This window comes from Saccopteryx leptura, chromosome 2, assembly GCF_036850995.1.
Source record: "Saccopteryx leptura isolate mSacLep1 chromosome 2, mSacLep1_pri_phased_curated, whole genome shotgun sequence".
NCBI classification, from domain to species: Eukaryota; Metazoa; Chordata; class Mammalia; order Chiroptera; family Emballonuridae; genus Saccopteryx; species Saccopteryx leptura.
Window position 1 is genome coordinate 185628760 of NC_089504.1, and position 10638 is coordinate 185639397.

Sequence of the window (10638 nt, forward strand, 5' to 3'; positions counted from 1 at the left end):
TTGTTCCTAAAGGAACTCAAACATTAATCCTTTTTTATTCATGGTTTCTTTTTTTTTTTTTTTTTCTGAAGCTGGAAATGGGGAGGCAGTCAGACAGACTCCAGCATGCGCCCAACCGGGATCCATCCGGCACACCCACCAGGGGGCGATGCTCTGCCCATCCGGGGCATTGCTCTGTCGCGACCAGAGCCACTCTAGCACCTGAGGCAGAGGCCAAGGAGCCATCCCCAGCGCCCGGGCCATCTTTTGCTCCAATGGAGCCTCAGCTGCGGGAGGGGAAGAGAGAGACAGAGAGGAAGGAGAGGGGGAGGGGTGGAGAAGCAGATGGGCGCCTCTCCTGTGTGCCCTGGCCGGGAATCGAACCCGGGACTTCCGCACGCCAGGCCGACGTTCTACCACTGAGCCAACCGGCCAGGGCCTATTCGTGGTTTCTTGAATCCATGTACAGGTGTGCAAACCATGCACATCCACACCCTCACTTGAGAAACACTAGATAAGAAACAGTGTTCTAGGGCTCTGGCCGGTTGGCTCAGCGATAGAGCATCGGCCCAACATGTGGAAGTTCCGGGTTCGGTTCCCAGTCAGGGCACACAGGAGAAGCACCCATCTGCTTCTCCACCATTTCCCCTCTCCTTCCTCTCTCTCTCTCTCTCTCTCTCTCTCTCTCTCTCTTTCTTCCCCTCCCACAGCCAAGGCTCCACTGGAGCAAAGTTGGCCTGGGCGCTGAGGATGGCTCCATGGCCTCTGCCTCAGGCGCTAGAATGGCTCTGGTTGCAACAGAGTGACACCCCAGATGGGCAGAGCATCACCCCCTGGTGGGCGTGCCAGGTGGATCCCAGTCAGGCGCACACAGGAGTCTGTCTGTCTGACTGCCTCCTGCTTCTAACTTCGGAAAAATACAAAAAAAAACTCAGTATTTTAGGGTAACTGTGGATGCTGTCACCAAGTTTCAGCAAAAGCATAAGGTAAAAGCCACGTAGATGTGCTGTAGTCTCCCTTCTGCTAATTTTCTTCTCTGCCCTGAATATAAAAGATGTGCAGAAGGCTGAGGGGTCTCTAGCTTCAATTACTACAAATGAGGAAAAGACCTCTTAAGGAACTTCAATCTAGTGAAGAAATTAGTTGATAAAGGGTCTCATATGTATCCCCAAACCATTTCATGATCATCTCCCTGTCTCGCAATGAAGAAATAGGTCTGGAAAAAAAGAAAACTGAGTCCAGAACTCAGAAACCTAAGTCCTAGTTTTAGCTCTATTACTGACTAAATGTGTGGCCTTGGGCAAGTTACTTAACCTCTTTGGGCCTCAGTTCCCTTACTCCACATAAAACAAAGCATTAATGGACTACATTAACTTCTTTATTTTAATTTTCATTAAGAGTTTATTTGAGGCCCTGGCCGGTTGGTTCAGCGGTAGAGCGTCGGCCTGGTGTGTGGGGGACCCGGGTTCGATTCCCGGCCAGGGCACATAGGAGAAGCGCCCATTTGCTTCTCCACCCCCACCACCTCCTTCCCCTCTGTCTCTCTCTTCCCCTCCCGCAGCCGAGGCTCCACTGGAGCAAAGATGGCCCGGGCACTGGGGATGGCTCCTTGGCCTCTGCCCCAGGCGCTGGAGTGGCTCTGGTTGCGGCAGAGCGACGCCCAGGAGGGGCAGAGCATCGCCCCCTGGTGGGCAGAGCATCACCCCTGGTGGGCGTGCCAGGTGGATCCTGGTTGGGCGTATGCGGGAGTCTGTCTGACTGTCTCTCCTCGTTTCCAGCTTCAGAAAAATACAAAAAAAAAAAAAAAAGAGTTTATTTGAGCCTGACCAGATAGTGGTGCAGTTGATAAAGCCTGGGACGCTGAGGACCCACAAAACCCCGAGGTTGCCAGCTTGATTGGAGGCTCACCAGCTTGAATGTGGGATCATGGACATGACCCCACAGTCACTGGCTTGAGCCCAAAGCTTGCTGGCTTGAGCAACGGGTCAGTGGCTAGGCTGGAGCTCCCCAAGTCAAGGCACATATGAGAAAGCAATCAATGAACAACTAAGGTGCCACAACGAAGAATTGATGCTTTTCATCTCTCTCTCTTCCTGTCTGTCCCAGTCTGTCTGTCTGTCTCTTTCACACAAACAAAAAAAAGTTTGAGTCAAACTGATGACATATACTGGGGAGCAAGATCTCAAATACTCCCATAGACTACATAAATTCTAGGGTGCTCTAGAAGTCCTGTAAGTCTAAGATTCTGCATATGAAACAAAAATAAATAAGTTAGGGGGGAATTTTGCTATAAAAGGTGAAGGTGTCCTGGCTTTACTACTACCTGACTGTTCTCTTTGGGCAACTCTCTTGACTTTAAGTGAAAGGAAATATTCTCTTTTTTATTATTATTATTGGGGTTTTTTTTAAGATTTTATTTATTCATTTAGAGTGAAGAGAGAGAAGGGGGAAGGAGCAGGAAGCGTCAACTCCCATATGTACCTTGACCAGGCAAGCCCAGGGTTTCAAACTGGCGACTTCTGTGTACCAGGTCGACACTTTATCCACTGCGCCACCACAGGTCAGGCTATTTTTTTATTGATTTTAGAGAGAGGAAGGGAGAGAGCAAGAGAGATAGGAACACAATCTGTTCTTGTATGTGCTCTGACTGGGAATCAAGCTTTGGGAAGATGCTCTAACTAACTGAGCTATCTGCCCATGGCTGGAAATAGTCTCTTTTACTTAAGCAGTAGAATCCTTAGAAGGAAGTCACAACCCCTTTCACCTGTGAAATGAGAGGGGTGGGCTACATTGCCTCTAAGTTTCTGTTTAATTCTAAAATGCTGTGATTCATACTGGAAATTTTTTTTTTAGCCAGAGACAAAGAGAAAGAGAGAGACAGACACAGACAGGGACAGAGAGACAGGAAGGGAAAGAGATGAGAAGCATCACCTCCTAGTTGCGGCACCTTAGTTGTTCATTGACTGCTTTCTCATATGTGCCTTGACTGGGAGGTTCTAGCTGAGCCAGTGACCCCTTGCTCAAGCCAGCATCCTTGGGCTCAAGCCATTGACCTTGGGCTTCAAGCCAGTGACCATGGGGTCATGTCTATAATCCTGCCCTCAAGCCAGCGACTTCAGGGTTTCAAAGCTGGGTCCTCAGCGTCCCAGGTTGACACTCTATCCACTGCACCACTGCCTGGTCAGGCCATACTGAGGATTTTAAAGTTAGGCTTCTTTAGTACATTTTAAGGGACTCACTCTACAAAAGAATCCAGAGGATATACAATTCTTCAAGATTCATCCAACACCTAAAATGAGGCCTACCAAGCCTAAAGGCCAGCGAGGACCTGTCACTTGGTTGCCAGCACCAAGCATTCTTTGTGTGATCAGCCCACAAACAGCTAATGTAAGACATGAACATGCAAAGAAGAACAGATTTATGTGGACCAATCATGAAAACGTTTATGCAGAAAGGAATTTTAAAAAGCAGGTTAAGCCTGACCTGTGGTGGTGCAGTGGATAAAGCGTCGACCTGGAAATGCTGAGGTTGCTGGTTCGAAACCCTGGGCTTGCCTGGTCAAGGCACATATGGGAGTTGATGCTTCCAGCTCCTCCCCCCCTTCTCTCTCTCTGTCTCTCCCTCTCCTCTCTAAAATTAATTAAAAAAAAAATTTTTTTTTAAATAAAAATAAAAAGCAGGTTAAGAGCAGAAGCAACCCAGACTGCTGGCAAAGAAGAGGGCTGAAGCCTGGAATGAGGTTCTGAATCAAGACTTTTTACCTTCCTGGCGTTGGGGGGCAGGTTCCCTGTTCACAAGGCTCCAACCCCCTGATGCCTCCACTCAGTGCCACACAGGAGACACTCCCAGTAACCCATCTTGTTAGCTATTCTCCAACTGCATCCTCCTTCCCAGGGATTAGCTCCATCGCCAAGGGGATGGATGTGATGTCACAATCAGGAGAACTCTATTAATAGAAACAAGGAAGAAAAAAGTGAGTCGGGGAAATACCTTCACATGGCAGTAAGACTGGATGGACTTGAATTTGGTGGTCGGGGGCAGAGGATGAGACAACTCCATTAAGGTTCCTGTGATAGGCAGATAGGACTCCCTCTAAGGGGCGAGATCACTGGCTAAGGGATTGAATGCATGGTCCAGGAGATTCAAACATACCTGAGAAGGGGAGAGAGAGGGACAAGAAGAAACGCAGGAAAAGGGAGAGGAGTTTAAAATAGACAAAGATTCTCTTTTTTTTTTTTTTTTTGTATTTTTCTGAAGTTGGAAACGGGGAGGCAGTCAGACAGACTCCCACATGCGCCTGACCGGGATCCACCAGGGGGTGATGCTCTGCCCATCTGGGGCGTCGCTCTGTTGCAACCAGAGCCATTCTCAGCGCCTGGGCCAACCCTGCTCCAATGGAACCCTGGCTGCGGGAGGGGAAGAGAGAGACAGAGAGGAAGGAGAGGGGGAGGAGTGGAGAAGCAGATGGGCGCTTCTCCTGTGTGCCCTGGTCGGGAATCGAACCCGGGACTCAAACCCGGGACTCCTGCACGCCAGGCCGACGCTCAACCACTGAGCAAACCGGCCAGGGCCTGACAAAGATTCTTTTATTCTGTGCACACAAGTACCAGTAATGTCAATGATTCTAAATTTGTAGCTACACAATGTCTAGATCCATACCTTACATTCACAGAATGGTGCTTTCATGTTTCCAAAGTGCTTTCACATAAATTAATTCATGTAAAGAGAATTCTAGTCCTATTCTCCAATTGGGAAATACTATTTCATAAGGAGAAGAATGTTGGTACAGGTGGAATTCAACTTCCCAAGTGAGAACATATTCCTGAGGGAATCAGGCTCTTCTAAAAAAAGATGAGGCAATGAATTGGATAATTCTGGGGTGTGTAACTAGGAAGACTAGCAGTAGCAGTATGATTAGGCTGACCATACACATTATTATTATTTTTTTAAGTGAGAGAAGGGGAGATAGACTCCTGCATGCGCGCCAACTGGGATCTTACCCAGCAACTTCATCTGGGGCCAGTGCTCAAATCAACCCAGCATCTGAGGCCAATGCCTGGACCAACTGAGCTATCCTCAGCACTCAGAGCCGACACTGGAACCATCTGAGCCACTGGCTGCGGGAGGGGAAGAGGGAGAAAGGGGAAAAGAACAGGGAGAGAAGCAGACAGTTCTCTTGTGCGCCCTGACCTGGAATCCAACCCGGGACATCCAAACACTGGGCCGACACTCTATCCACTGAACAAACCAGCCAGGGCCCAGACACATTATTAAAAGGATAGAACCAAGTAGAGGGAGACAAGTTTTCAGATGAACAGTGCTACAAGATCTATTCAACGCTATGGGGGAGAATAGCAACCGTTCAAACTCACATGTCTATTAGTAGATTAAGGGCTATGTTAGGAAGGAGTAGGATGATGATGATTTTTATACCTAAAACAGAGACCACTGGCCCTGGCAGGTTGTGGCTCAGTGGTAGAGCGTCGGCCTGGTGTGCAGGAGTCCCGGGTTCAATTCCCGGCCAAGGCACACAGGAAAAGCGCCCATCTGCTTCTCCACCCCTCCCCCTCTCCTTCCTCTCTGTCTCTTTCTTCCCCTCCCGCAGCCAAGGCTCCACTGGAGCAAAGTTGGCCCGGGCGCTGAGGATGGCTCCATGGCCTCTGCCTCAGGTGCTAGAAAGGCTCTGGTCGCAACAGAGCAACGTCCTAGATGGGCAGAGCATCCCCCCCGTGGTGGGCATGCCGGGTGGATCCAGGTCGGGCGCATGCGGAGTCTGTCTGCCTGCCTCCCCGTTTCCAGCTTCAGAAAAATACAAAAAATAAATAAATAAAACAGAGACCACTGCCTGACCTATGGTGATGCAGTGGATAAAGTATCAACTGCAATCCTGAGGTTGCCGGTTTGAAACCTGGGTTTGCCTGGTAGAGACATGAATGAGAAGAACTCCTACAAGTTGATGCTTCCCTCTCCTCCTTGGTTCTTCTTTTTCTCTCTACAATCAATAAATAAAACCTTAAAAAAAAAAAGAAATAAAGAAGCCTGACTAGTCATGGCACAGTGGATAGAGCATCAACCTGGGACACTAAGGTCCCAGATTCAAAATCCCGAGGTCACCGGCTTGAGTGTGGGCTCATCTGCCTTGATCATGGAGTGTGGTGGGATCATCAACATGATCCCATAGTCATTGGCTTGAGCCCAAAGGTCGCTGACTTGAAGCCCAAGGTCATCAGCTTGAGCAAGGGGTCACTGGCTCAGCTTGAGCCCCCCACCCGTCAAGGCACATGTGAGAAACTAATCAATGAACTGAAGTGCCACAACTACAAGTTGATACTTCTCATCTCTCTCCCTGTCTGTCTCTCACAAAATAAAACCAAAAAAAACAAAACAAGTACCTTCAAAAATTTTTTTTGTTTTTTTATTATTATTTATTGATTGATATTTATTTTTAAAATTTTATTGATTTTAGAGAGGAAGAGAGAGAGATAAAACATTGATCTGGCCTGTGGAGGCGCAGTGGATAAAGCCTTGACCTGGAACGCTAAGGTTGCTGGTTCGAAACCCTGGGCTTGCCTGGTCAAGGAACATATGGGAGTTGATGCTTCCTGCTCCTCCCTAACTTCTCATTTCCTATTCTCTCTCTTCTCTAAATTTAATAAATAAAATCTTTAAAAACAAAACATCGATTTGCTCCTGCATGTCCCCTGACAAGAGATCAAACCTGCAACCTTGGCATACGGGGATGACACTAACCAACTGAGCAATCCAGCCAGGGCTATTGATTGATTTGAGAGAGAAAGAAAGAGAGTGTAGCATTGATTTGTTTCACTTAGTTGTGCATTCATTAGTTGCTTCCGCTATCTGCCCTGACCAGGAATCCAATCCACATCCTTGTTGTTTCGGGGCCATGCTCTAACTAAGCTAACCTGCCAGTGCCATTTCATCTTCTGTGTCTGGTACACATACCAATTAGCTTACTATGCTCATCAGCCACACCTTTAGTGTGCTATTTTTAAACTAATCAGAGATAAAAGTGCAAGGCCAGACCACACTTTCTTTTCCCTGTGATTGGGGGATGGGAGTAAGTTCCTCCACATCCAAAATACAGAGGAGGGTATAATGCTTCTTCCATTATGAGTAACTACACTTGTTTCCCAATAGCCTGGCATATGCCCCTGTACCTCAAAAAATGCTCCCAGGAACCAGTTCTGTTGGCTCTGCTCAGTCATCTTCTAGTGACAAGTTCCAGACTCAGAAAGCAAATAGTTGCCCATGCTGGGAAAATCAATCCTACTTTGATGCAGCCTTGGCCAGAACAAAACAGGATTTTTCAAATGAGAGGAGGACCAGAAGTCAAAAGATTTGAGTTCTGGTCCCAGTTTTGCCAACTGTATGACTTTTAGCAAGCCATGTAACCCTTCTGTAAAGTAGTGAAAATGATTACCTGCCTTATCTACTTTAAATAACATAATAGATGTGAAAGCATACTGAATCTGCTATTCTCAGGGTAAGATATTTGTAGTAACAGACTGCAAAATAGATTTAGAGTACTGAGGACTATTGAGCAAATGCTTGAAAGAAGCTTCTTCTTTTCAATTACTGGGAACCAGGCCCAGCCACAAAGTCAGCTAGACACACAGGGTAGTAACATTATTGCATCACTCAAATTCCCTACCACTAGTCTACTCCATTCCTATTTGGGAGAAAACCATCAGCCAGCAACACTATCAGCCTCGACCTATTGTCAGATTCTAAAACCACCTGTATTGGAAAGGATTAGACTATCATCACAGCCCAGTCTCCAAGAACTGTGGCTCAGTGGTTTCATTAACAGCTACATTTGCTATTAGGTGGAATGAAGTCAGTTTCTGAATGGGGACAATGTCTGTCAGTCCCTGAGGCTAAACAACCTCACCCCTCTTAGCCTTCTGCTCCTTCTTCAGCCCCCTCATCCCCACTCCTCATTTTTTCCTGTGTCCTACGTTGGAGAAGGTTTTCCGGTGTGCGAAGCCTGCGAAGAGGGCTTGGCCGCAAACCCAGGGCAGGGATGTAAGGAATGTGAGATTCCTTCATGGAGGGGTGGGAGGGGGCGAGAGGGAAAGGAATGGAGGAGGAAGACAAGGCTGCCAAAGACAAGGCACGGGAGAGGAGCCAAGTTATGGCGCTTCGAGGGCGGGGGTTCTGGTTCCGCCACCCCTGCCCAGGCTGGCCCCCAGAACGTTCTCTTCTCCTCCCAGCCCGTCAATCATTGACCATTTAAACACCACGTTGTTGCCCAGGTCCCCTCCTCTCTGTCCTCCAGCCCGCCCAGGCCCCCTCCCTCACTTTTTAAGGTTCTAATGAAACTCCCCCACAACCCACCTTCTTGCTCCCCTTTCTCACCTCCCGACTCCTCCCTATTGCTGCTCCCTTCCTCCATTTTTCATCTTTATTCTCATCCCTTATCCTGACCTCCAATATCTCGAACCCCAGCCCCAATAACCCTGAGACATCACCCCCACCCTTCCCACACCCTCTTTAGGTGGGAGCCCGCGCAGGCGCAGTACGCACCGCCCTGGAAGCGGTCTGGACTCTCCGTACTCCAGCCCGGCTGGAGCTGAGGCCGCAGCGGCCGCGGTACAGCCCCTGCGCCGTATCCTAGCCTTTCCTGGGAGGGGAAGGGTAAGGGAAGGAGAGGGAGGAAGGTTCCGACCACTCGCCGCTGTGTGAGACAGCCCCTTGCCCCGCCCACCGCTGCTACGCAAGCTGGCGGAAGCTCGTCACCAAGCCCCGCCTCTTTGTTTTAACTCAGCCCTAGACTAGAATCTAGGAGCGGCCAACGAAGACTAGGGGAAGGCTAGCCAGGCCTCTGCTGCAGACCGGAAGTCTTTGTGTCTCCACGAGAGTTTTTTGGTCATTAGAGAAGGCGAACTCTGTATTTCCCAGTTGGAGCTTCAGGGGCGGGTCTCGAGGTTGACTACCCAGAAAGGAAAGACTTCGCTTTGATGGGACGCACGTGTCCCGTGTCCTAAAGCTGATGCGGAGTGGTGGCGAGATTGTCTCTAGTGGGCTGGCCTGCGGTGTGACCTGCTCTCCGCTTGGCCCCTCTCTGGTTTCCAGAGTGGTGATGAGGGTCCCGGAGCCTCCCGACCCCTATGACTCATAGTCATGGGTGTGGATATTGGGTTAGCAAGGCGACCACTGAGTGGGGAGTGGGGGAGTGTCTGGCCCTAAAGCTTTGATACAGGGTGTCCAACTGATTGCCAGTCTCCTCCTAGCCGTACTGCTGCCTAATCTACGTCGGCTCTCTGAACACTTGTAGAGTTCCCTGAAACACGTTAGGGGAGAAAAGGGGGATTAAATGTCTCTCTTCCGGGGTTTTTGTTTGATTTTCTTAGGATACAACATCGTGGTTGAGGGGGCGGGCGGGAGAGAATCTGAGCTCCGAGAAAAGTCAAAGTGGAGCCGAAGGTGTTAACTAAGCAAGCGAAGTCATTACAATTACATGACCTCTTTGGCCGATCTAATATTATTAAGTAGTATTTGTTACAGATATTCGCTAAGTAAATGGTAATGTATTTGCATTTGTTTATATGTAATTGGTTTATACACATTACTGAGCTAGTAATAATCAACCTGTTGTTGGCTATCTAGCAAATCCCAAAAGGAACTAAAGTTTCGGGCCTCCTGTTTTTCAGTCATGGGACGGGGCACCCAGATAAGTGAGATAACAGCTTTAGGAACAAGTGCCTCTAATTGTGAGAGGGGCTACTGCAACTGTGGTTGTCTAGCAGAGAACATTTCTTACAAGGGGTGGGTCGGCCTGTTGTCTGGTATGGATGCTACCTTTTTCAGAGACCCTGACCAAGCCAGATAGTGCATTAAAGATGAAGAACCCCAAATCAGGAATAAAGATAGTGTTAAAGAGGTGTAAGAGGAGGAAACTGCCTGGTGTCTGCCAGGCACTGCTTTCTATGTAATTTCCGTTTGTTCTTCTGCAAAACAATTACATTTTTTTTTTTTTTTTTTTTTTCATTTTTCTAAAGCTGGAAACGGGGAGAGACAGTCAGACAGACTCCCGCATGCGCCCGACCGGGATCCACCCGGCACGCCCACCACGGGGCGACGCTCTGCCCACCAGGGGGCGATGCTCTGCCCATCCTGGGCGTCGCCATATTGCGACCAGAGCCACTCTAGCGCCTGGGGCAGAGGCCACAGAGCCATCCCCAGCGCCCGGGCCATCTTTGCTCCAATGGAGCCTTGGCTGCGGGAGGGGAAGAGAGAGACAGAGAGGAAAGTGCGGCGGAGGGGTGGAGAAGCAAATGGGCGCTTCTCCTGTGTGCCCTGGCCGGGAATCGAACCCGGGTCCTCCGCACGCTAGGCCGACGCTCTACCGCTGAGCCAACCGGCCAGGGCAACAATTACATATTTAAGACCCGTCGGGCCTGACCTGTGCTAGTGCAGTAGATAGAGCCTCGACCTGGAATGCTGAAGTCGCCGGTTCGAAGCCCGGAGCTTGCCAGTCAGGGCACACGCGAGAAGCAGCTGCGAGTTGGTCCTTCCCGCTCCTCCCCCCGCCTTTCTCTCTCTATCCTCTCTCTATCAAATCAATTTTTAAAAAAAGAATTGTTAAGAAAACTGAAGCTCTGAGCCAGGTTTCAAACTTTTGTCCTCCGGATTCCA

General features: G+C 49.1%; 1 protein-coding gene across 2 annotated transcripts in view; it reads right to left on the minus strand.

Annotated features, from left to right (window-relative positions):
* RNF41 (ring finger protein 41) overlaps positions 1-8695 on the minus strand; it is a 33727-nt gene extending 25032 nt beyond the window's left edge. Inside the window, exons 1-2 of one of the 2 annotated variants that reach the window (XM_066369749.1) lie at positions 8527-8695; positions 3741-3925 (exon numbers count right to left, since the gene is read on the minus strand). The gene's annotated coding sequence lies outside the window, so the exon portion shown is untranslated. The remainder of the gene's footprint in view (positions 1-3740; positions 3926-8526) is intronic. The other variant, XM_066369750.1, reaches the window with a different exon arrangement.
* Between the last annotated feature and the right edge of the window lie 1943 nt (positions 8696-10638).